This window comes from Vicugna pacos, chromosome 21 (assembly GCF_048564905.1).
Source record: "Vicugna pacos chromosome 21, VicPac4, whole genome shotgun sequence".
In the NCBI taxonomy this organism is placed as follows: domain Eukaryota; kingdom Metazoa; phylum Chordata; class Mammalia; order Artiodactyla; family Camelidae; genus Vicugna; species Vicugna pacos.
The window spans coordinates 20703239-20730382 of NC_133007.1; the positions used below are offsets into that span (position 1 = coordinate 20703239).

The 27144-nt window shown below is 34.7% G+C and overlaps 1 protein-coding gene and 1 pseudogene across 1 annotated transcript in view; both read right to left on the reverse strand.

Moving 5' to 3' along the window:
• The window catches only part of ATF6 (activating transcription factor 6), a 167843-nt gene that overhangs the window by 60361 nt on the left and 80338 nt on the right, over positions 1–27144 (reverse strand). The gene's annotated exons all lie outside the window — the stretch shown is intronic.
• LOC116284796 (proteasome activator complex subunit 3 pseudogene) lies at positions 6088–7530 on the reverse strand (annotated as a pseudogene).

Below are 27144 nucleotides of genomic sequence, written 5' to 3' on the forward strand. Positions count from 1 at the left end.
TCTAGTGCAAATATACTGCAAACCATGTATACAAGCCCATATAAACTTTCTAGTTCACAATAAAAAAGTAAAAGAAATGGGTGAAAATAATTTTAATGATCTATTTTATTTAACCCAATATCCAAAATATTATCATTCAACATGTACGTAATCAATGGGAAAATTATTGAAATAGTTTTCTGTTTTTCCTTCAAACTCTAAGTCTTCAAACTTTAGTGTGCAGTTTATATTTACAGCACATCTCCATTAGGACCAGTTACATCTGAAGACTAGTGGCTACTGTAGTGAAAGTGCAGCTCCAGAGGATAAACTTCTTTTGGAAAATGGTCCTTTGAGCCTTTCTCTTTAACAAAGAATTACAGCTTCTCTGCTTTCCTCCTTTATTTTGTAGGTTATTAGGAACACAGCCATGACAACTCCACTTAGCAGTTTTTTGGTGGTGAAGAGTGGAGGGTGGGGGACTTGGTCAGTAGGATATTTTAAACCTGTACATTCAAAAGTGAAATAAAATCTGTACTAAACTCCTCCTAGTCTACCTCCAAATGCTCTAGTAGCATCACCCTCCAACACAAATGGCATGGCTAAAAGTATCGAATAACGCCTCCTGAGAAGAAGTGGAACTGGAGGTATTGAAACTCCTGGATTTTGTTTAGGAAGTGTCATTTTTATGATCAAAACAGAATTACATTTAACATATAGAGATTGTTTTAGTTTTTTTTTACATAATCTTTAATTAAGTAAAAATATTACAGTCCATTCTGGTTTAGAAACATTTCAATATCTCTTAAATTTTGCAAAATAAAATAATATACCACTACCACTAATTAGAGACTATGTTAATTTGTGGAATTCTTCTGGTTCACGTATTTCTGGAACTCTCTCTTAACATAATCTCAATTATTGATAATAAGGAGGTAGTAAGGTGCAGTGAAAAGGGCACTAGCCTGAAACGGAAGATGACTAAGCTTCCAGACTTTGCTTTGTCACACGAGTTGTGTGAATCTATTTAATTGTCTGGATCGAAATTTCTTCACTTGTAAAGTTAAGGGGGCAAAAGTACATCTCTCAATCTCAAAAATCTTAACTGGAAACTATAAATTTATTCAAGAATTTCAAAGTGGCATATTATTTGAAGTAAATGTTATTTCCAATGTTAATGTTTTAAAACTGTAAGAGTGAGAATGAATAACAAAGCCAAAATAAATGGTCAGATTGTAAAATGAACCAAATTTTGATTGCAGGTTCAATTCCTGTTCATTAGCTCCTGCTAGCTTTTCACTAATAAGTAAAAGTAACACTTTACCTTCTCCATGTGAGAAAATTAATTAAATTCAGTTTAGTAGTGAAACATTTTAAATTTGAGTGACTGGGATCACAAAGCTTCACTGATAAAATACTGCTAATTGACCTTTAGGAACCTGAAGACATCACAATAAAGAAAACAAAGAAAAAATAATCATCTAATAAGAAGCATCTATTATTACTGATGAAAAGATGTCATGAAGCTTATATATATATACACATATATATTCTGCTTCCATGGATAATTTCAGTTCAGGGTAGGCAGACACTTATGTGTCAGCAGTACAGTGTTCTAATGCAGAGAACAAGGGTGGTCCAGCACCTGTTTCTGTAATTGACTGAGTTCTTTGTTTTTTTAAAAAAATCAGAAATTAAAAAAAAAAATGCCTTGATGTCAGTGCACAATAGCATCTTTCAGAAATGTTTAAATGTTGACAGAGGAAGTAGGATTCCTTCCTACTCATACCAAATCATGTAAGCAGGCAGAACTCATCTAATCAGTATAAGATAATGTAATTGCTTTCTTATACATATTTATAGAGGTAGTAAAATGTATTTTGGCGGGGATAAGCACTAAATAATTAAATTATCACAGACACATTGCTAATGCCATTATGGAACCCCAATGCGAAAGCAGAGTAAAATCCTAATCTAAATATCTAGACATTCACACAGTCATCCAGCACATGTCCTCCTGGCTACATGATCTCTATTTTCCACACTCTAGTCATAATCCCTGCCTCAGATGAGTATCATTTTCACAGTTAGGTAACAGAACTTTAAGAATTCTTCGAAGACACAACGAAAGGAGGTTTATGTATTGCTATCTTAATCTGGGGCTTTCAATCAAATGAAATTCTAGTATTAGTAAGACTGGATTTAAACATAAATGCTTATCATCTATTGAAGTGTGTATAATCTTTGTTGCAATAATGTAAAAACATGTATGTAGCCTTTAAAATAAGTGAAACACATACATATGTTTCAATAATTTTTTTAAAAAATAGTGGATTATGGGTGATTTCTCCCAGTTTGTTTTTCAAATTTCTGAGTGTTGAGATAGTCCTTCTGAAATTGAAAAAACATTTTAAATTGATTGCATAGTTATCTATTAACGGTTTAGGCCCATTTTAGCAGAAATATGAAAACCCCATAAAGACTATAAAAAATGTTGCCTCTAACAACCAAAGAATTTATAAACAATTCAGTAATTTTAAAAAACCTCTGAGCTCCAAAGTTTGAGAACTTTAAACTTAAGCCTTTTACATCATTCATATGGCTTAAGAAAGGTTTCAGAATTTCACTCAGTTCTAAAAACCAGACCTACCAATTTCAGAATTTCCAATCAAATTTCAGTTAGTAGCTCTCGTGAACCACAAAAAGAATTTACAACTAAAATTATTTAATTCCAAAATGAGTTTTTCAAACCATTTCCTAAGAACGAAACATAAACACACTCTCCCTCAATTCAGCTGTCTTTTTAAAAGAAATTAAAAAGAGGCTTTGAATACTAACAACAGGTAAATGATTTATGTTGAATACCATGTTTTCACATCACTTCCTAAAATAGGATTATTATTATTAAAAGCTTTTGCAACCATTTGTAAGAAAGGGGAAACCACAAACAGCTTAATTTTTATAGAAGTAGGGACTTTATAAAAGCATTCCAGATCCAATTTTGTTTGATATAATGTTAGAACAGGGAGAAAAATGCAAATGCCAGAATCTTTAACTATAAAGGATATGCATATTTTCTTGTAAAAGGCATGCTTTGGTACTAAGACACAATTTATTTCAATCTGGCAAAGGGTTTGATAGCTTAAGAGTATAAGGAACAAGTTCTTTTGGTTGGTTAGAAGTGGGGTCTGAGTACTGGTATTTCTTAAAAGCACCTCACATAATTTTAATGTCCAGATAAAGCTGAGAATCACTTGTTGGATTTAGGGTATTTTTCTTTATTAGAAACTTCTCCAGAGATTAGGCTCATTAGACTTGGATTTCAAAATTGTAGAATAGATAAACAAGATTACACTGTATAGCACAGGGAAATATACACAAAATGTTATGATAAATCACAGAGAAAAAAATGTGACAATGAGTGTGTATATGTCCATGAATGACTGAAAAATTGTGCTCAACACTGGAATTTGACACAACATTGTAAAATGATTATAAATCAATAAAAAATGTTAAAAAAAATAAGTCAAAGTTTGTATTTATAATGTAAATATCTTGCCAAATATTCAGGCTGCAATGATTTTTTTCTTATCTCTATACAAAACTATAATTCTCCATGCAAAAGCTGAGCTTAAGTAATATTAAGAAGTGAATAAATGCTACTATAAAGTTTATATTTTGAAGATAAAAAAGCAAGCTATAACCTATCTCCTCCCATAAAGGTTTAGAAATTGTCCATTATCATTTAGTGTAATAAATATCACCTTTATAAACCTCAACAAAAAAAGAGCAGAAGGAACAAGTAAAAGATGATGGTTATATTTTGTATGGAACAGATATTTTAAACATTAGATGACTGACTATGGTTGAAAAATAAGCAACAACTGAACTTCCCTTACACTGTCCATTATATACTTGTATGCAATTCAATGCCTGTCAAATGGCATGAACTGATGTAGGGTTCCTGGCACTTTTCTGAATCATACATACTTTATAAGAGAAATAAAGAGAATGCTTGAGGGGGAACGTCAAATGCAAACAGAAGTCCTTCTATTAGGCATTATCTTTTGTTGATGATTTTTTTTAAGGTCCAACTAGAAAGATTCAGACTTTCTAGAAGTTCCAACAAAAGAATAAATTTATTCTACCTTGGTAGCATTTTTTAGAAGTTTACTTTGAAAATAAAGTTTCCACTAAACCAGTTTACAAATTTTCCTAATCCACACAGGTTACAACAGATACATATTCATATCCATTTTAGTAAGGACAGGCCCAAGTATAAGGTTATGTTCTATAACTAAGAGTAAAAATTTTTTTAAAAGGTGACTGAAACAGAATTTTATGTCTCTAATTCACTTTACTCATGGAGAAATAGTCGTTTTACTCCTTCAGGTGAAACAGATAAGGAAAATGAAAAAGCAAAAGAAATGCCAAAAATCATTAGGCACTTTCTGGACAGACACTGACACCACCTCAGAGAAAACGTAACAGGCATCACTAACCCACCTTAGGAAAACAAAAACCACCCACTGGTAATGTGGTGTAATTCAAACTAAGAAAGATTTCTTAAAAAAAAAAAAAAAAGAGGCAAAAGAAAACATCCCTGCTTTATATCTTAAACAATTTCTGCCGTTAAATAAAAAATGTTTTCATAGCAGCTTTTACAGTCATGTCTGTACAATAAAGATTCATACTGGTTTTCATCCCTGGCAACCAAACACATTGTTGAAGAGAAACTCCTAAATAAAAAGTCTCATTCAAAAGTGATTTCACTCACTACGTAGGGGGAGAAGGGAGAGAAGGATGATTAGGCTCAATTAAACGAATAGATAAAATAATCATGTTTGACCTTGTCTAAAACAAGATCTGAAGGTAATTTCATTTGTAGTAAGGAATATATTCTTATAAAGACACTGTGCAAAAAGGAAAAAAAGGTAGAATTACAAATTAGTTTTAATAATAGATTCTAGACTGACTCTTGCATGATTACCTAGTTTCAGAGGGTCTTACATGGAAATTTCAGAGGGAAATACATCCTCATTTCTCACAAAAAATTAATTTAATCCCTCATAATTTCCCTACCAAAAACTCATTTGAGAAATAATTTATTGCATGAAAGTACTTCTATAAAATACATTAAAAGATTAAGGCCATAACTTTTGCATGAATACTCTCAAAAATATTATTAGGATTTAGGGCCCAGTTAGCTGAATGGGAAAGAGATGAAGCTGTCAATTGTACAGGAACAATCTAATTCCTATATATAAAAAGGCATAAAAAATAACTCACACTCACACTTTTCCAAGTGTCTATTGTATAATTTTCACAGGTGGTGTTTTTGAGTGATGAAGACCCTTAAATAATACTAATACTGAAAAAAATGTTTTCAATAAATATACTTCAGCTGGCTGAAATATCATCATCATCAGAAAAGATAAAATTCTAAACAAAAACCATTATGGAGGAAGGATTCCATCATATCACATCACAAGAAATTCTCTCTGATGCATAAAGTGACTTGGGGTGCAATAATTTATCTTACCTGCAAACAAAATCTGGAAATGCTGGACTTAAAATATTACAACAGTACAGAAGACAACAATACTTTCCCCTCAACCAAACAGCAAAAGCAAGCAGGAGGAAAAAACCCAATAACATTTTAGAGTCTTTAGATTTTAATAAATGGCCCATGTAGTGTGAAAGGAAAACTCTTATGAGAGCCTATAAGAAATATCTTAAGAGACAAAAGGGGAAGGGAGATGGAAATCAGCTGAGGGGGAAAAAAATGTGACATAAAGCTTAAAGGACTTAGCAGGGACTTAAAAGCAATGGATACATAGAAGACATTCTAAATTGTGCATAAAAGGAAAATGGAAGACGCTGAGACGGTAGAATGATGGGCAAGGAAGCCATTTTCAAAGATTTCTCTTCATTCTAATGGAAGTATTGATGCCCATTTCTCTAGAACAACTAAGATCTATTACTCTTTAAAGGCTCATTTTTCATATACATCAGAGAAAAAATATCAGGAGTAGGAGTCCAACTAAAGAGGAAGAAGACCATACACCTGAAAATTAAAGTTTAGATAAGCACACTTACACCATCAAAAAATGTTAAAACCAAGTTTTATTTCAATCTGCTAAACTGGAATCATACAAAGACCTAAACACATCCCTTTAAACTCCTTTGCTTTTGCAAAAGACAAATGATGTGTGTAAAAGGAGCATTTCTGAGGTTTGAACAAAGTAACAGAGCAGAACCTTAGGAAAAGCTTCATTTAACGTTCTTTTAAACTTAAGGTTTCTTTAGTGACCCCTGAAACCAATGTCACCAATGCCATAAAAAAAAAAGAAACCTTGGCCAACATTCATCTTTTACAAAGCTGCTTTTAAAAATGGCAGTCCTTTCTCCTTGGCCAACTTTACCACCTTCTACCAGATGGTTTTTCCTCATTGTCTCTCAGAAAGAAAAATCAAATAAAAATTACACCTAAAGAGGATTCAGTATGAGGATAAACTGTACGAAATTGTCACTAAAGAGTAATGCACATTTCCAGTCGTTTCATCACCTGTACAGTCATAAATAACCTGCCTTCTAGCTGCCTGAACAGTTTAGCCAACTCCTGAAGAAAACTAGGGTGAAGAAAGGTCCTCAGTATAGATTTTCAGTGTTGGTGCTCCGAGGGGTCTTGATCTTCTCGATGTTTTTGAGGATTACATCATGCAAGGTGGCATACTGGTTCCGTACATGCAGCAGGATCTGGCGCACACTCAGGTACTCGTTTTCGTCAACCTCAGCTACAGTGCGGCGATAATCTTCCACCTGGGGGTATTTCACTATCTTGGATACCAACTTGGCCCGGGTGTTGTAATAAGTGGAGAAGCGGCGGAGATAGGATGCTGCTGTGCTCTCCACGGTCCATAGCTGGTCCACGGTGTCTTCCTGGATAGACACTCCGAAATTGTTGCCGTCCTCCACCTTCGGGATGAGCAGCTGCACCCACATTCGCACCGTATTGCATTTCTCTCTCAGCAGCTCGATCTCGGGTTTTACCCGCTCAATCAGCTCCACCAGATGCTGGTTGCTCCGCAGAAGCTGTCCTTCGCCACCTGGCAGTGCTAGTACTTTGTTTGAGGACTGGGTCTGCGGAGGCGGCATATCCCGGTTGGGCCCATCGCCCGCACTGCCTGGGGCAACCGGGGTTTCTGGGGCTGGCACTGAACGGATTTTGGATAAGTCTTGCAGGCGGAGCTCCTGGACCCGACTATCCAGCTCCGAGAGCTTCTGCGGGAAGAAGGTGGACACCAGATCCTCGGCCTCCTGGGCGATGCGGGCCCGAAATGAATCTACTTTCCCCTGCACGTCCTGCTCTAGCTTCAGCGGGGAAGCCATGACCTCCAGCGGCGTCGTGTTGGGGCGGACACAGCCTGGGTTTCCCCCGCTCCTTGGCCGGCTGGTCAGGGCTTCCGCCGCCACCGCCAACTCCCAACAGCCCAAGCCCCGCCAGGCCGGAATGACGTCCCCGGGGTGCCGGCGGCCAGTGCGCGAGGAGGAAGCGGGAGCCTCAGGCTGATCACACCTCCGCTGCAGGCAGTCCAGGCTGAGTGCAGGGATTCGGAGGCGGGGCCTCTAGAGCATCACTCCACGTGTCAGGCGGACCCAGCCAGATCTAATTACCGGGGCAGCCCCTCCCCTACTGGCCTGGCTGGCGGGAAGCCAGTTCCAAAGAACATCGTTTAACTTCAGCTGTGAAGAATAGGCAGCGACAAGTGTTCTTTACATAGGAGCTCAAGGCAATTCACAATCCCTGGATCCAGAATACACACTGTCCTTCGAAAGGCACCTAAATGAAATGGGCTCTCCAAGGCAAGGCTTAACTACTGGAGAGTCATAAGTCACACCTGTACAGGTAACCTGGGCCCTTAGAAAGTCAGAAGTGAGTTCACTTAACTACTGTATTTTAATCAAGTTAGTAAACTTCTGAAATCTTCTGTAGCTTACTTCATACAACTTTCAGTTTAAATTACACATGTTATATGACTCTTCTTAAAACTCGTCTTTTGAGGAATAATTAACAATTGAATCTAGACTGTAGATTAAAGTTACAAAGTCAAGTTTCCTGAATTTGATAAATGTATAGTGGTTACAGAGGTTAATATCCTTGTTTTTAGGAAGTACAAACTACAGCATTAAGGGATAAAGTAATATGATGTATTTAAAATCCTACTTTCAGATGGTTCAGCAAAAAAAAAATTGTGTATGAGTGTATAGGGAATGCTAAAGCATGTGGAGAAATAGTAAAAAAATAATGATTCTGTGTAAAGTGTATATGAGAGTTCAGTATTATTCTTGTAACTTCTCTGTAAGTTTGAACTTATTTCAAAATAAAAGTGAAAAAACTACCTTTTCCCTAAAGGCTTCCAAAATCATAAAGACAAATTCAGTAATCTTCTGAAATTTCACTCTATTTATTTATATTCATTTTCCTTTCCCTAAAATATTTTCCTTTTGTTCTTCACAAGGCCACAGAGAAAAATCCATGCTTTTGACTTTTACTCTAAAATTATTGAACTTTAGGTCAAAAAAGGATTATTCTAAAGATGCTACAGCACAGCTTCAAATGTAATTGTGTCACCTGTGGGACTGTAAACTCCTTCAGGGCAGAGGCCAAGTCTTAATTCATTTCCTTTGCAGCTGGCATGGAGCAGGTGCACAATACATGTCTGATGAAATGATCCTGACTTTATAAGATTTTAGTCTGATGAAATGATCTTGACTTCATAAGAATTTTAGCTAACTATAACTTCACAAAATCTAGAACTAAAAGGAAAGTATCAACAAGAAAAACATGTTGTTACAGGTTGGGTTTCCCAGCAAGCAGAGGAGTTGCTTGCCGGAAGTTTATTATGGAATGTTCTTAAGACAAAACACCTGCAGAAAAGAAGCAACAGAACAGGAAGAAGTTGGACTTTGATACAATCTCAAGGCCTCAACAGAGGGGAACTGGGAAATGCCCTTCAAGTTGTCCTGAGGTGGGGTCAAGGCAGTTCCTGAAGAGGGCTGCTTGGCAGCAGGACTTTTAGCAGTTGGGAAATTAAAACTTTAGTACTGAGGAGGGATCTGGGGAGCTCAGCATAGCTTCAACTACACGTCTAAGATATCAAGATACCTATACCAATAAACTAGCTATTAAGTTGTATTCAAATCAGCTATATTCAGCACAGGAATGTGACAAAGAAGGATGTAGTGACAGGAATTGTATGTTCAAAGGGGGAGGGTAATAAGGGTGTATGTGTGTGTGCTGTGTGTATGTATGTATGTGTATGTGTATGTATATACATATATATATGCGGAAGTACTGGGAAACTACTGGCAAGCTGAATCTTAAGGTGTAAGTGGTAGGAAATGAGGCAGGAGAAATAAGGAAGGACCAGCTCATGGAGGCAGGGCCCTGTGTGCCATGCTTAAGGAACTCGGATTTAATAAAAGCCAATGAAAGACATTTAGGCAGGGAAAAAAATACACACAGATGGATGATTTCAATGGTGGAGGTAGATTTGAAGAAGAGACTAAAGTAAGAGAGACTGTGCCATAATACAAATGAGAAAGTATGCCTCATTTAAAGTGGCTGAAGAGAAGCATCAAGGACTATCTTAAGAGGTAAAATTAATAGTACTTGGTGATAGTTTTAGATGTGGAGAGATCAGAAAGGCAGAATTCAATACTATGTAATTTTTTGGCTTAGATAAAGAATTTCCATTTATGCTTACATTAAACCTCTCCTAAGAGGTGAATTAGATATATATACATTTTTACACATACATATTTACATTCAAATTTTGGGAATTAAATAGGGCTATCAAACAGAAAAGGAAAAGCGAATCTTGAAACATGATTACAGTTTCCCATATCTTGATTTTCTTCATAACTTTGGTTATAAAAGACTACGATGCAGCCAGCGTGGATATTTCCTTTTATACCAAAAACATCCTCAATGGTATACATGGTATGTATGGTTTAACAAATGGTTACTCTGTTTTCAAAAAGAAAACATTTCTAGTTGCTTTTTTAAAGAAGTAGGGAAGTTTCTTTCTACTTACATTATGACAGTGATTAATGTAGCCATTTATATGAAATTATTTTCTTTAGTTGTCTAATGATAAAATATAAAATCCTTTGAGGGATTCAGTTGCTCTTTTTTGTGGTGTGAGGAAAGAATTTTATTTATTCATAATGTTTCCTGTCCTTGTTAATGAGTAGAAGTTGGTAGGAAAGTAACAGCTCCTATTTTTTCTTCCCCCATCAACCATCATCAATCAGTAGTTGTTTTTTCAAAATCATTTAATGCACTTGCGTGCCTTGATGTGACCCATGAATTAAGACTGAGTGCTAACAGGTGGAGGAAAGCCAGGGACAGCTGCGTAGGGTGTTGTCTGGTTCAGGTCAGTTTCTCCTTTCTCCACAGCCCAGCAGGGTTCATCATGTACTGATGCCAATAACTGACTCCCCACTCTTCTTCTAGGAATATTTACAGATTTATGGATAGATTTATCCTTTAACTATCCTCCAACTCTGAATCTATGCCCTGTGAAGAAGGGATTCTGTGGTCCTATGTACGTTCCATTTACAGAACTATTCTAAGCAATTGTGTCAGCCAATGGGAATACCTGCAACTTTGAGATATGGATTGGAATTTAATCTTTCAAAATATGCTTTTCGCATAGACTTCTCTCTGTCTTTAAAGTTAAAAGAAATACAATCAGTGAGCCTAAATCTAGATAATCTTAAGACTCTGGTGGATGGTAATATTTATCCCCTTATATTTATGAAATTTTTCATCTCTGGGCTGCAGCAGATCTTAACATTATCTAGACCAAATGGTTTTATTTACCATTTATTAACACTTCCAAGTGAGCAATTTCTAGGGATGACAAATATATCACACCGTCTTCCTTCATTTCTCCTCCTAGATTGCTGCAAGTAAGGGTATAGAAATAAACGATGTAGAAGCACTCAACTCCTATGCCCTTTTGTCAGTTGTAATTGCCAATCCAGCATCTCCAGAATCAGTCTCCATATCTAACACGTGCCTGACTTTAAATGAAGAAGAGTGACAATACTGCATTGTGGTTAAAGTTATGACATTAGCCTGTCATGTTCAAATCCTGGCTTTGCTACTTACTGCCCATGTGAGCTTGGCTAAATTACCTAACCTCTCACGCTTCATTTTCTTCATCTATAAAATGATCATTATAATATCAGCTATATCATAAAAGTTGTTCTGAAGATTAAATCAGTTAATACATGTAAAGAGTTTAACACAGTGCTTCAAAATGGTAACTGCTCAATAAATGTTAGCTATTACTGAAGGGTGTCTTTATATTGACATCTGCAAGTCTCCCTTCATTCTTTGAAATGGGGTAGAATTGTGTATTCTACACAACCAAACCAAGTTCACGTTACTTTACCTCACAAATTACATAATTGAGATAGTTTGGAAACAATGATGTCTTACTCTAAAGGGTCCTTTAAGGTCTTTGATTTTAACAAAAATCTACTGATCTCTGGGTCCCAGATTCTTGACTTTTTAAGATGCTTTGGTCAATGACTCTCCACCCAAGTCACTGGTAGCTTTCTTGTTTACAAAATCCCTGGATGAATAATGTACTGAATGAACAATGAATCTTCTCCTTCAGCATTTCTCAAATTGAAACCCACTGGTTCCCTATAATTATTTGTGTGCTTTCATTTTGATGATAAATTAATTGATGTAAGCATATTCTGGGTCATATTATAACTGCCACGCAATTTGGGGGCCAGCAGTTAGAATTTTTTATGATTATGATGGCACCACTTGGATACATCTACCTTAATTGATGAGAGAGGAGCCTATTAGATATGATGATCCTTTTTGTCCTTCTCCCAAACAACTGTTACTCAGACAGAACAAAGGTTTTCTTAGTGGTTCAGATGGAGAAAACTAGAGGGAGAATTAATTAATCACAGAGTACTCAATAATGTGGAAATGTTTAATTAAAAACTGAAAGGACTTGTACCATGGGAGTCAGTAACATCTTCACTTGTTAGCAGTGACTTTCACAAAACATGATCTGCTACATAAATTCAGGGTGTTGATTTGAATTTTATCTTTGTAATACTATTTATATTTAACTTACAATAAGTTATATTTATATAACATATTTTATTTTGGTTTTGTAATTGTAAAACTAAAAGTGGAAGATGTGAGTTTTATGTTGTATGTACTCAATAAACATAAATTGATGCTGGAGAATTTCTTCCTTTTAGAAGATTCCCTTTAAAAGTAAAAACTTATTTCCTTTAAGAGTAAAAATCTGCCTCTAATGCCTTGTGGAAACAATTCCAGAGTTACATTCCTGAAATGTGTGCCTCATCACATTTCTATCTTCTATAGGGTAAGGACCAAATTCCTTAAGCACAGCCCACAAGTTCCGTCATGATCTGGATCCTGCCATCTTTTATCTCCCAGAACCTACTCTACATTCCAACAACAGTTCTTTCATGCGTCCCATGCTTTTATATATTCACCTCTCTCTGTGTGAAATGCCACATTGCATCATCTTCCTCCCACTGGCTGCCCTATTCATTCATCCTGCTATAATCAACTCAAGAATTGTGTTCTGAGAAAACCTTCCCTGATGATACTACCTTCTCCCTTCCTAGATAAAGTCAGTGCTCCTGGCACAAGTTAAATAGTATAATAATATCTACCTCATAAAGCTGTTGAAATGATAAAATGAAACTACTTATATAAAACAGCTAAGACAGTAAACTCTTCATAAATAGTAGTAGTTTTATTTGTTATCTCAAAGTATTCTGCATATATCTTTTTTATAGTTCCCATCACAGTGCTGTAACTTTGGATTTACAAGTCACTTTTCTCCACTATAATAAATCTCGAGGATAAGGATTTCAGCTTATTCATTTTTATATATCCTATGGTAGCAGAGTGCCTGGTAACAATAAGTGTTTGATGAATATTTGCTGAATGAATAAATGAATGAATTAATGAAACAAACAGGATAAAATTATCAGACAGCATCTGACTAGCAGAAAAGATAGGACTCTCAAGCAACTTAACTTTTTTTCCTCCTGAAAAATTGCTGAACTATGCTACATCATATAAAAATCCATTTTGGAGATCTACCAGCAGTCTTCTGGGCTAATAAACTCTTTAGGGATTTAAGGAAGAGTAGGAAACCTATTTCTTTCTTCTCCCATCAACAGCATGCAGTTTCACATTCTGCTTTTGACTCTGGTAATATGCCAGAATTCTACCACAGTATCGCTTAGTTCTAAAAAAGAGCCCTCACTTGAATAACTGGAGTTTGTCTGTAGAACAGTAGTTATGCATTACGATATGCTGGTACAAAATGAACATATCAGGGCGTACTAGAGAGGTACACACACAAGGAATAAGGGTGCTGCAGGCTCTGACTAATGCTCCTACTATTTATTTATAGCTTCTTATTAGTATGGGATTTGTTTTATTTGGCAAAAATACAAGATCTCACTGACTGAGAGAGGAAGATGTAAGAAAATGCCTAAGCATAAAACTTCTACAGCTGAATAATAATCTGTAACAGTGCTGTATCAACAGGCTCCCCAGGGGCTGGAGCAAGCTGAAACCACTCCAGAACTACAAATTTCATGAGCTGCAGACTTTACTGCTAAAAGTAAAATAGTGGTTAACTAAAGATTTTATTCCTCCATAGACACTTCCATTTATAAACGCTAAATTCACTAGTTGGGGGCAAATTTTTTAATTAGTGTACAAAATACGTACAGTGAGTTTCTAATTTCTCTAAGTAATTTTCACTAGCAACAGCAACAGTCAAAAGCAAATTTAAAAATACAAGCCAAAGAATTTATATGCTTCAGCCTGAAAAAATATACTTTCTCTATATTCATTTAAAATTACTCTCTGTCCTCTCACTTTGATTTTCCTTCCTTGTCCTTACTGTTAACTGAAATTCTATTATATACTTATTTGCATATTTGTTGTGTGTGTCTCTAGAACGTAAAAGCAAGAGCTTTCTTGGTTTTGTTTACTGGATTCTTTGCAGTGAGAGCAGCCTGGAACATAATGGCTACGTAACAGACATTCTGTTGAATGAATTACAGTAAAATTGTTTAAACCTTTTGATTAAATAATAATTCTTTGAGGGTAAGTGCATTTGGAAAACCTTTGTTATAAAAGTAAAGTAATTATTCAAATAGACAGTCACAACTTAGCATGAATAAAGCTTTTTGACTAATAAAGTTAATCCTTAAAAGTCTGAAGGAAAAAAACATTTTACGCTATGAAGATATCTCATATTTATGTTTTAAGAACAACAAAAGAGGCACTATTTGTTTTTGGGTTTTTTTAAGTTGCATTTTGGTATTTATCACTACAGTTCACCTTAAAATAGAAGTGTTTGTTCCAAAATGAAATTAAGATTCATATTTTGATAAATGGAAAATATGCCTCTTTAGCTTTCTATTTTAAACTCAGGCTGACTATACTAAATTGAGGTAAAATTTTAAAAATACAAATAAAAACAATTGAGTTTGGACTTGTTTTGATTCTAATAAGTATTTTGCTTAAGGAGATACTATATTCTCCCTAATTTAAGCTGAACACAAAACTAGTAAAGTAATCCTAGGAGGGTATTAGCTTCCAAAAAAATCAGCATCATATATGCACAGAAATTAGGTTGACCACTTCTTTCTGTTTGGTAGAATATTATATATACTTACAAATTTTACTAAAAAAAATAAGCAAGATAAACTTTACAGCTAAAAAGCTGACCCCAAAGACTCAGTCCTAAGTGAAGCTGTTTCATCAGAATAGACTTGAACTGTTTTATATTCTGAATTCAAGTTATTTTATCATTAATTTTTGATCTATTTAATAACCTACGAAATTCTATTATACATAAAAATGTCAGGCTGCATTTAAAAATGAGCAACAGAATTGGAACTTTGTGCAATAACATCTCCCTAATACTAAACCCATGCTGACTGTAATTGTTTTAAAATATCTATGATTTTGTGAATATGTTATTAATACTTACAGGAAAACAAGACTCGTTTTATGCTACAAATGAAAATAATGGATGACCTATCATATATCTAACGTAACAGTCATATGGCTCCTATCAATATGGAAAGAAGTCAGATTAAAGATTATATTTTCTGTTTACTTATCAGCTGATGTCACTAAACCATCACAATGAATGTGATACAGTCAATCTGAATAAACCCTAAAAACAGCAGAAAATCTGGTGTCCTCTGTTAATTGGTTTTCTGTCAAGTATCTAGTTTCTGTAGACATCATGTGAAATGAACACTGAAATAGAATCAATTCAGGCAATCACTCTAAAATCACTTTTTTTAAAGGCTGTAGTAAGAGGTTATAGACTACTGAGGGAGATTCGGGCTGTTCTTCTGTTTGGAAGAGCTCTTCCTTTCAAATTTATGATACGCTTTCCTCCAAAAATGAATAAAGAGTAGGTCTAAATTATCTAAATCAAGCCTTCATAAACCTAATTAGATAATGGATAGTACAGTAGAAGCCACTGTTGTAAAATCTTGATTTCATATTCTTTCCAAATGTGCTAATTTTCTGTGTTGATGGATGATAATGAAAATAATGGCATTAAAATGAATCTTTATGAAGAGCTGGGGGTGTGGAGGGATCATGGATGACTGTGCTGCAGCTAAGGAAAAACAAACTCTCTCCCCTTGTCCTATCCATTTATGGGTTCTTCAGACTATAGCCATATGCTCCAAAGGTCAATCCCCCGGTGGTAGAGAAACAGACACATACTGAACACCTAACATGTGTTAAGGACTATGCTAAGGACCCGATTTATTATTTAATTATTTGTTTAAATTTCTTAACCTAGGAAGGGAGGCAACTATTAATATTACTGTATTAGATATAAAGACACCAAGGCTCTGCATTTCCCTAAAGTCTGAGTTTGTCAGCAATGGAATCTGGTTGAAATCCAAATTCATCTGACTGCAAAGCCCAAGCTGTATGATTGCCTACCAAAAAAAAAAAAAAAACCAAACAAAAAACTGCTGTCTCAGCCCCCTAAAAGTCATTTTCTCCACTAAACTAAAAAGTAATGACTCATAGCTTAGTGGAAAAACTTTTGTTCTTATTTCTGAATAAAGCTGCAAAACACTACAGGATAAACTATCTTATTCCCTGTGTTGTTTTTCTTCTCTTAAGCCAATGCGTAAAATATGTGTAAGTGTATGTGTATGTATGTATGAAAAAGGGGGAAAGACACCAGTAGATTAGACAAAAAGTAGCAGACAGTTCTTATAAGAACTTTATTTTTAGTTCCTCTTTCACTTAACTTTTTCGTGTATTTCCTAGCACTGTGATCTATATAGACACATGTTATGTGTCTATTTCGTCTGGTCTCCAGAATCTTGGTTTGGCAATATCTTCTGCTACCCATTACACTTTTGCTATAATTATCTACAGTACATGCTATGTTTTCAAAGAGTATAAATAACATTTCACTGGGTAAGTATAAAGACTGGAAATTTGAGGCTGAAGAAGTTCAATCACAGGATACTGTTTTAAGAAGTTCCAGCAAAATGTACTACCTAACAAGAAAATTTTAAGGATAACACAAAGAAAACTGACAGCCTAGTATACCCTTTTCAGCTTGGCTTTGCTTTAATTTTAATTCTATTAAAAGCTATTGGACACAAGGAAAAAGATTTTTTTTTCTATTTCTTTAATTTTGCATCTATATGAGTTGATGGATTTTCAATAAACTTACTATGATAATCACTTCATGATGTATGTAAGTCAACTCATTATGCTGTGCACCTTATACCGTGCTGTAAGTCAATTATATCACAATAAAACTGAAAGAAAAAAAGCTATTTGAGGAAAACACAGCATTTAATATCATACAATACTGGATATTCATATGCAAAAAATGAACTTTTACCCACCCCTGCACCATATACAAAAATTAACTTAAAATGGATCATAGACCTACATCTAAAGCCTAAAACTAAAACTTTTAGAAGAAAACATGAGAAAATCTTTGTGCCTTAGGTTAAGCAAAGATTTCTTAGGACAATAAAAACAATCTATAAAAGAAAAAAGAGGATACATTGGACTTCATCAAAATTAGGATTCCTGTTCTTTTAAAAACACTGATGAGAAATTGAAAAGACAAGCAACAGACTGGGAGAAAATATATCCAAAACATGTATCTGATAAAGGACTTGTACCTAGAATATTTAAGAACTCTCAAATCAATTATAAGAAAACTAACAACCCAATTAAAAATGGGCAAAAGATTTGAACAGACACTTCACCAAAGAAGATACACGGATGGCAAATAAGCATCCATGAAAAGATGGTTAAAATTATTAGTCATTAGGGAAATGCAAATTAAAACTTGAGGTACCACTATACACCTATTAGAATGGCTAAAATTAAAAAAAAAAATTGGCCATATCACATGTCGGTAAGAATGTGGAGGAACTGGAACTCTCATACACTGATAGTGAAAATGTAGAATGGTACAGCCATTTGGCAATTTCTTAAAAAGGATAACATACACCTACCATATAACACAGGCATTCTACTCTTACATATTTCCACTAAAGAAATGAGAGCACATGTCCCTACAAAGACTTGTACACAAATATTCATAGTAGCCTTGACTGTAAACTCATATTGGTCAAAGGGTACAAGTTTCCATTATAAGGTGAGTAAGTTCTAGGGATCTAATACACAGCATGGTAACTATAATTAACAATTATTTGTATTAGCCAAAAGTGAAGGTGAATGGATAGACAAATTGTTATATCCCAACAATGGACTACTAAGAAATAGAGGAATGAACTACTGATAAAACAACAATGTAGATGATTCTCTAATTATGCTGGCAGAAAAATATATATAATGTATGATTCCTTCATATAAAAATTTTTTTAATGCAAATGAAAAAAACTAGTATTAGAAAGAAGATCAGTGGTTGCCTGTGACAGGGGAGAAAGTAACTAGGGAGAAACTACAAAGAGGCAAGCAGAAATTTAAAACTTTCAGGAATGATGGGCATGCTGATTGACTATGGTGATGATTTCACAGATGCATACATTTGTCAAAACTTATAAAATGTGTAGTTAAATATGTGCAATTTCTTGTATGTCAATTATACCTCATTAAAGCTTAAAAAAAAACTAATCCACCATGGAAAACAGTAAGGAGGTACCCCCAAAAATTAAAAATAGAACTACCATGTGATTGAGTAACCCCACTTCTGGGCATATATCTGAAAGAAATGAAATCACTAACTTGAAGAGATACCTGCACCCCAGTGTTCACTGCAGCATTATGCACAATAGCCATGACATGGAAACAACCTAAGTGTTTACTGATGGATGAATGGATAAAGAAAATGTAACACACACACACACACACATACACACAGGAATATTATTTAGCTATTAAAAAAAAAGGAAATCCTGTCATTTGTGACAACCTGGATGGACCCTGGGGGTATTATGTTAAGTAAAAAATGTCAGAGAAAGACAATACTGTATAATTACACTTAAATGTGGAATCTAAATAAAGTTGAAACAAAATAGAATGTTACTCATAGAAAAAGAGTAGAATGGTGGTTGCCAGGGGCTGGTGGGTGGGGGAAATGGAGAGATGTTAGTTAAAGGTACAAATTTCCAGTTATAAGATGAATAAGTTCTTGATATCTAATATACAGCATGGTAACTATAGTTAACAATATTATATACTTGAAAGTTGCTGAGAGAATAGATCTTAAATATTCTCACTACAAAAAAGAAAATTATGTGAGGTGATGGATGTGTCAACTAACCTTACTGTGGTAATCGTTTTATATTATATATGTGTATTCAATAATTATGTTATATACCTTAAACTTACACAGTATTATGTATCAATTATATCTCAATAAAGCTGGGGTGCAGTGAATACTAATCTTTACCTTAAAAAATGATGTTACATGTTTATACAAATTTTCACTATCAATTTTAATTACAAATTATGTTAAAGAATAAATATTTGTTTCATATAGCAGAGAATTAAGTTCAAACTAGCCACAAGGTTTAATTCTTATATTAAGACAACTAGAGTCTTCCAAATGGTATAGGTCCTTAATTGCTAACAATGCTAACTCCTCAGAAAGCCATAAGGCAGAAATTCAAGTTAAACGTTAATTGTTCAAATATTCCTGATTACATAAGTTAAAAAGCAACTCTAAATTCAGTCAAAGCAACAAAGTGTTCAACTATTTCTGATTATTTTCGCAGCCAATTTTCATATCACTGTCCATCATAACTAAAATATTCTGTATATTGACTCATATTAGGGAAATGTGTAAAAATCATTATTACCAATTCATATTATGAAAACTTTCAATTTCAACATAAATTTCTATACCTGTGTAACTAAGTCATAAATAAACTTTTTCTTTCTTTGATTAAAAAAAATGCCTGATTACAACAGCATAAAATTAGTATATTTATTTTGAAAATGATGAAAAAAGAACATGCCAAATAAAAACAAAATAGTATTATTAGGTTGTATCTACAAATTCTTGTAATTTGCTAGCTCCCAACAGCTGGAACTAAAGAAAGGTGTGAGGGGAAAGAAGAGGGGAAAAGAAAAGAAGGATGGCCCCTTTCCTCACAGCATCACAGAGTGTTAATGAGGTGCTAACTGATGATGTTAGCAGAAAGAAAACAAACTATTGCATAAGGATGTAATAATACAGTTGTGACTATCACACCTTCCAGAATATTTTTGTCACCATGAACTATGATATAATAGTTTTAGGTATCTCAGAGCAGTCATAATGCAGCTGTTAAGATCCAAGAGGATTTCCCTGCACAGGACTATGTTATAATTTAAGTATTTGTCTCTCATTCTTTAGATTATAAACTCCTTGAGTGCAAGGGCTGTGTCTTATTAATCAACTGTAACCCCACACCCGCCCCATTCTTGCAGAGATTCTACTTGTCTCCTACTGCAAACTGGCACCCCTCCATGGCCTGACAATCCTCCGGTTTCTCTGGTAGGCACACTATCCATTAGCTAAGACAACTATTTCACACCTGCTCCTCTCTCCTCAAATCCCCTATACCTCCTCCTGTAGCCTGATTTGCAGCTGATCACATTGTTCTTCAGTGGGAGAACAGAAGCCATCAGAAGTGTTCTTCCTGGAACCAAACCACCTACCTATAAACTGGCCTTGCCTCTACCACAGGAGAAGAAAGGTCTCACCTTTTAGCAAAGGGCAGTCTTTCTACTTGTGATATGAATTCCACCCTTGGCCCTCCCTCAAGGACTTCATCACTTCTATTTAACACTACTCTCTTTCTATCCACTGGTTCATTCCTTAAAAATTTTAAATTGTTATCTTGGGATAAAAAAAATCTCTTCTTTGTTCCCTTGTATAGGCAAAGTTCTTAAAATAGTTATGCTGTCGTCATTTCCTTACTGCCTAATCCATCCTTAATCTAACTTACACTTCCATCTCATCACTAAAGGGCTCTGTCAAGGACACCAATGACTTTCATGTTGACGCATCCAGTGGATACTTACCTTATCTGACCTTTCAGCAGTATTCAAATCAACTACTCTTTAGCTCTTAAAACCACCTCTATTGGCTTTCCTCCTATTTTGCTGGTTGCTCCGTTTCAGCTTCCTTTGCAGGCTTATCCTTCTCTAACGGAATCTCTAATTCAGTCCTAGGCCCTCTTGGCCCCCTACACTCTACATAGATGGAATTCTCACAGACATCTCAAACTTAAATATTTCCAAAAAGAACTCTTAATATAGTCACACCAAATACATTATCCTGTCATATCCCAAATCTTTCTCATCTCAGTAAATGGTAGCACTATCTACCTAGTTACTCAAGCTACAAATCTGAACATCTCCAATTCCTATTGAATCTATCTGTAAAACGTATTTAGAACCCATACATTACTCCACTGCCTGGCCTTCTAACCGGTGTAATCTGCTTCCACCATGTCTCCTTCTAATCCACTGCCCAGACAGCAAGTCAAACCATTCTACAAACTGAATCTTTCATGTCATTCAGTTGCTTAAATCCCTTAATTGGCCCTCAGAATAGCATCCCAATTCCTTACCAAAGCTCATAGTCCTTGCATGATGTGGCTCCTTCCCGTCTCTCCAAACTCATTTTCATAACTTAGCCTCACCATCCCCATCCCATTCACTAAGCCTTCTGCCTTATTGGTTTTCTTACAATACCTCAAATAAAGCTCTTTCCTGCCTTACTCCAATGCTCTTTTCTCTGCCTGGAATCCTCTCCCTCACTTCATGATGTCAGTTAAATGTCATCTCTCAGGAGAGTGTACTTGATGGTCCCATTGCTGGCGATTACTCAAGCTACACTCCAGAAGCAGTCCAGACTCCTGGTGATAGTGCAGCAGCCAGAATTCCCCTGACCACTTCACTGTGCACCCCAGCACAAACCAAGTAACAAAAGGATAAAAATCACATGATCAACTCAATAGACACGGAAAAAGAATTTGACAAAACTCAATATCCATTTATGACAAGAACTCTCCACGAAGTAGGTATAGAGGGATTATATCGCAGCATAATAAAGGGCATTTACAACAAACCCACAGCCAACATCATACTAAATTATGAAACGTTAAAAGCCTTCCTGTTAAATTCAGGAACAAGACAAGGATGCCCACTCTCACTACCTCTATTTAACACAGAATTAGGAGTCCTAGTCACAGCAATCATACAGGAAAAAGAAATAAAAGGTATCCAAATTGGAAAGCAAGAGGTAAAACTGTCACTATTTGCAGATGACATGATACTTAATACATAGAGAACACTGAAGTCTCCACCCAAAAAGTTACTAGAACTAATAAATGAGTTCAGCAAGGTTGTAGGATACAAGATTAATATATAGAAATCTATAGTGTTTCTATACACTAATGATGAAATATCAGAAAGAGAAAATAAAAAATACAATTCTGTTTAAAATTGCATCAAATAGAGTAAAATTTCTAGGAATCAACTTAACCAAGGAAAGATCCATAGTCTAAAATCTATAAAATAGTGATGAAGGAATTGGAAGATGATACAAAGAAATGGAAACATCTCCCATGCGCTTGGACTGGAAGAATTAACATTGTTAAAATGGCCACACTAACCAAAGCAATCTACAGATTTAATACAATCCCTATCAAAATCCCCATGACATTTTTCACAGAGCTAGAGTAAATAACCCTAAAATTTATATGGAATCACAAAAAAACCTGAATTGCCAAAGAAATCTTGAGGAAAAAGAACAAAACTGGAAGTATAACCCTCCCAAACTTCAGACTATTCTACAAAGCTATGGTAGCACAAAAACAGACTCACAGATCAATGTAACAGAATAGAGAGCCCAGAAATAAACCCACACACCTATGGCTAATTAATCCAAGACAAAGGAGACAAAAATATGCAATGGAGAAAAGACAGTCTTTTCAACAAGTGGTGCTGGGAAAGGAGGACAGCCAAATGTACAAGAATGAGATTAAAACATTCCCTCACACCATCTACAAAATAAATTCTAAGTGGTTTAAAGACCTAAATGTAAGATCTGAAACCATAAAACTCCAAGAAGAAAATATAGATGGAATACACACAGACATAAATCACAGCAGTATTTTCTGGGATCATTCTCCTAAGGCAAAAGAAATAAAAGCAAAAATAAACAAATGGAAACCAATTAATAAACTTAGAAGCTTTTGCACAGCATTCACAAAGTAAAAAGACAACCTACAGAATGGGAGAAAATATTTGCAAACAACGTGACTGACAAGAGGTTAATATTCAAAATATACAAACAGCTCATACAATTCAATATGAAACAAACAATCCAACCAAAAAATGGGCAGAAGACCTGAATAGACATTTTTCCAAAACAGACATAGAGATGGCTAATAGGCATATGAAAAGATGCTCAACATTGCTAATTATTAGAGAAATTCAAATCAAAACAGTAAGACATCACTTCACCCTTGTCAGAAAGGCTACCATCAAAAAGCCTACAAATAAATGTTGGAGGAGATGTGGAGAAAAGGGAACCCTGTACATTGTTGGTGAGAATATAAATTGCTATGACCGCTATGGAAAACAATATGAGGGTTCCTCAAAAAACTAGAAATAGAACTACTATTGGTTCCAGCAATTCTATTCCTGGGTATATATCTGGAAAAAACAAAAACACTAATTCAAAAAGATACATGCACCCCAATGTTCAAAGCAGCACTATTTATAATAGCCAAGACATGGAAGCAATCCAAGTACCCATCAACAGATGACTGGATAAAGAAGACATGAAATATGTATATGTGTGTATGTGTGTGTATCATCTCACATACACACATATACACACATGCACACAATGTAATATTACTCAGCCATTAAAAAGAATGAAATACTGCCATCTGCAGCTACGTGGTTGGACCTAGAGAATATTATGCCTAGTGAAATAAATCAGACAGAGAAAGCTAAATACTGTATGATATCACTTATGTGTGGAATCTGAAAAATAATATAAATGAATGTATACAAAAACAGAAACAGACTCACAGATATAGAAAACAAACTTGTGGTTACCAAAGGGGAAAAGGAAGAGGGGAGGGAGAAATTAGGGGTGTGAGGTTAACATAGACACATCACTATGTATAAAATAGATAAGCAACAAGAATATACTGTGTAGTAGAGAGAGCTATAGCCATTATCTTGTAATACCTATAATAGAATATAATCCACAAAAATAATGAATCACTATGCTGTACACCAGGAAGCTGCATAATATGTTCAATCAACTATATACTTCAATAGAAAAACAAAAGACTTGCTTCCTTAACCCTCAGCTGTACTGTCCACATCTCAGATGCTGAAAAAGATAAAACTGACATATTACAGAATTCTGTGACTTGTGGAAAAGCAGAATCTGCCCACAAGAAACGAGAAACTGATTCAAACTATTAATAAGAAATGACCATATGTTGAAAGCTATCTTTGTCTTACATTATGGGTATTAATAATTTACCTTATTGTCTCTTATGCAACAAAACATGTCAAATACTATTAGGGTGTCAGTTAAGTTCTAATGTTATTCTGAGACCAATCATGTAGAGTTTAAATACACTGAAATATCTTATGTGGTAAATTTATAATGCATTGGTTGAAGAACTAATACAATACCTGAGAGGCTAATAAAATCTTGGATAGTTGACCTTGCTCAGTGACTGCTGGATGAAAAGTCAGAAAAAGAAATCATGGCACTGCTACTTTCTAATCATATAGTAACTAATCAAACTAAAGATTTAGCTGCAAATATGAGGACTGAGTTAATAGTTCCACTATAGAATTGTGCTTTTGTTTTACAAATGAAAGAACCTACAATATTTTGTTTATATTCATTCGGTATGAACACCAAGTAATCAGCAAAAAAGATCTTTTATGGCAATGCTTGGCAACAAACACAAGCAGTACTAAAATATTCAGTGTTTGAATATGTTTTTGAATTTCATCATTTATCCTGGAACAACTGTGTTGATATTTATATTGCTGCTGCAGAATCAATTTTGGTGCCTTAACGTGAATCAAGGCAGTGGTACTAAACTGCACTAGAGTTCAGTATATTATTCATCACCTCATGTTCAGATACACACACATATGTGCACACACACAAAGTCAGCTTAAGGATACCCTTGATAAAGCAATATTATTGCTTTTTAACGTTCTGTGACAAAATAGGAAATACACATAAAATATGTATTTCTGCTGCATCCAAAGTATAATGATTGTCTAGAGGAAAATCACTTGCGTAACTATTTGAGTTGTGAGCTGTACTAGCTACTTTTTAATGTAACATGAGTTTTATGTAAAAGAATGTCAGATAGACAAATTATAGTTATTTTGACTTGGACATTTGATAGACAAATGAATTAAAAGAAACTGCCACTTCAAGGAGAACAACTGACAATATTTTTGACAGTGATAAATTTGAGCCTTCAAACAAAAACTAGAATTTTGAAAAACTTGAATCTGCTACCATGAACTTAACAGCTTCTTAATTATGAAAGGCTTTTCAGATAAGATTTGTGATGGTATTAAAGAATGTGATTTTCTTTTAATATTGTACAATAAAATGTACCCACATTTGGAAGAGCTGCATAACTCAGTGAGCTAGTTTTTTTCCAAATGACCAATGTGTGAGGCTACAAAATTATGCATGGATAAGAGATCCATTCAAAGTGCAAGATAAACCAATGGATTTCAATGTAATAGAGGGCTAAAAGTTCCTGGATTTGGTTTCTACACTGCAACTACCCTTTAAGAAACTATCTCTTGTTGAATTTTAGTGTAGCATCAAAGAATATCCACAATTATCTGAAAAGGCTTTAAAAATATTCCTTCCTGATCCAACTACATATCTGTGTGAGGTCAGATTTTCTTCATGTATTTCAACTGAAAGGAAGTGATTAAAGCAGAAGCACATGTGAGAATCCAGCTGGCTTTTATTAAGCCAGATATTAAAGAGATTCATAAAAATATAAAATCATGCCACTCTTCTCAGTAATGTTTGTGTTTTGGAAAATATAAGAGTCTGAAACCAAAAAGTTTGAGAACCACTGATCTACATCAGTCTGAGGATCTCCACTTTCTTATTACTCAGTTGAGTCTGAGGCTTTTTCAGGCAAAAGAGAAGTCTGAAAATCAGAGCACAATATATAGAAAATGAGTGGATAAATATTATCTGTGCAGATAAATGTCTGCCTGGAAAACTCTGAGTTGGATTTTTTTCATTCCAAAGCCAAGGAAAAATTATTTTTTGACTATATATCATTCTCTTCATACTGCTTGTACCTCCACCAGAATAGATATCCAAAAGCTACTAATTCAAAGTACATTTAAGAGGAAGAATGTAACCAGTCTCTTCAAGAAATTTCAAAGTAGACATCTAATGCCCCTCTCCAAGGCAAACTCATTCTTAACAGAATAAAAGTTATTGAATTTCTATTCAATAACAAATGGAATGAGAAGGAAAATAGCTATAAAATTTAAACTGAATAACAGAGGCCTGTTTATTCTGTATGATATATTTTAGTTTTATCATGAAGATTTATTTCTAAGTGTATTACAGTTAGACATAGATTACACTAAATAAATTCTTCAAAATATAGGTTATGGAAGATTTAACAATTTAAGTTGGCAAGCTTTCCTTGAATACCTTACATATTTAAAATAAACACTGCTCAAGAGATAAAATGCTAACATCATCCCACCCTTCTTGGATACCACAGACATACATTGTAGATGGGTCTCTATACAAATGGAGTTTATTCAGTCTGCAGCTTATTAATTCTAGAGCTTAAAATAACACTTAACTGAAAAAAAGTCTTCTTTGTCCAAGTACTCACTACCAGGCTCAGCATTTCAACTCTGAAACACAGAGATGATCTCACTGGATCCCTCATGCAAATGGTACCTACTCTTTTAAAAACACCTTTATTTACTTTTTTAAATTAAAGTACAGTTGATTTAAAATGTTATATTAGTTTCAAGTGTGCAACATAATGATTCAAAACTTTTGTAGATTATACTCTATTTAAAGTTATTATAAAATATTGATTATATTCCCTGTGCTGTATAAAATGTATTTAAATTCACTAATTTTCAAAGACTGACTTCTAGATTTACCATGAGACATAGATGGCTCTGATAAAAGTAGTCAAGAAATTCTTGACTATCACATTATGGTGATGGTATAAACTAATACAGAATATGGTGTCAAACTGATGGATTTGGTATCCAGTTTATTCATTCATTCATTCATTCATTCATTCATACAATATTTACTGAATACTTGCTATATGCCTGGTATTATGCTAGATACTAGGGATAACACGATGGCTAAGATAGAGATGGTTCTTGCCCTTGGGTGCTTAAGGCCTGGCAAGGGAAACAAACTGTAAGCAAACAATTGAATAATTATTTAGTTAGATATATGCCACACTCCTAGTCTCAGCTAATCATCCACCCTGCTGGCTTCCAGTGTGATTCCT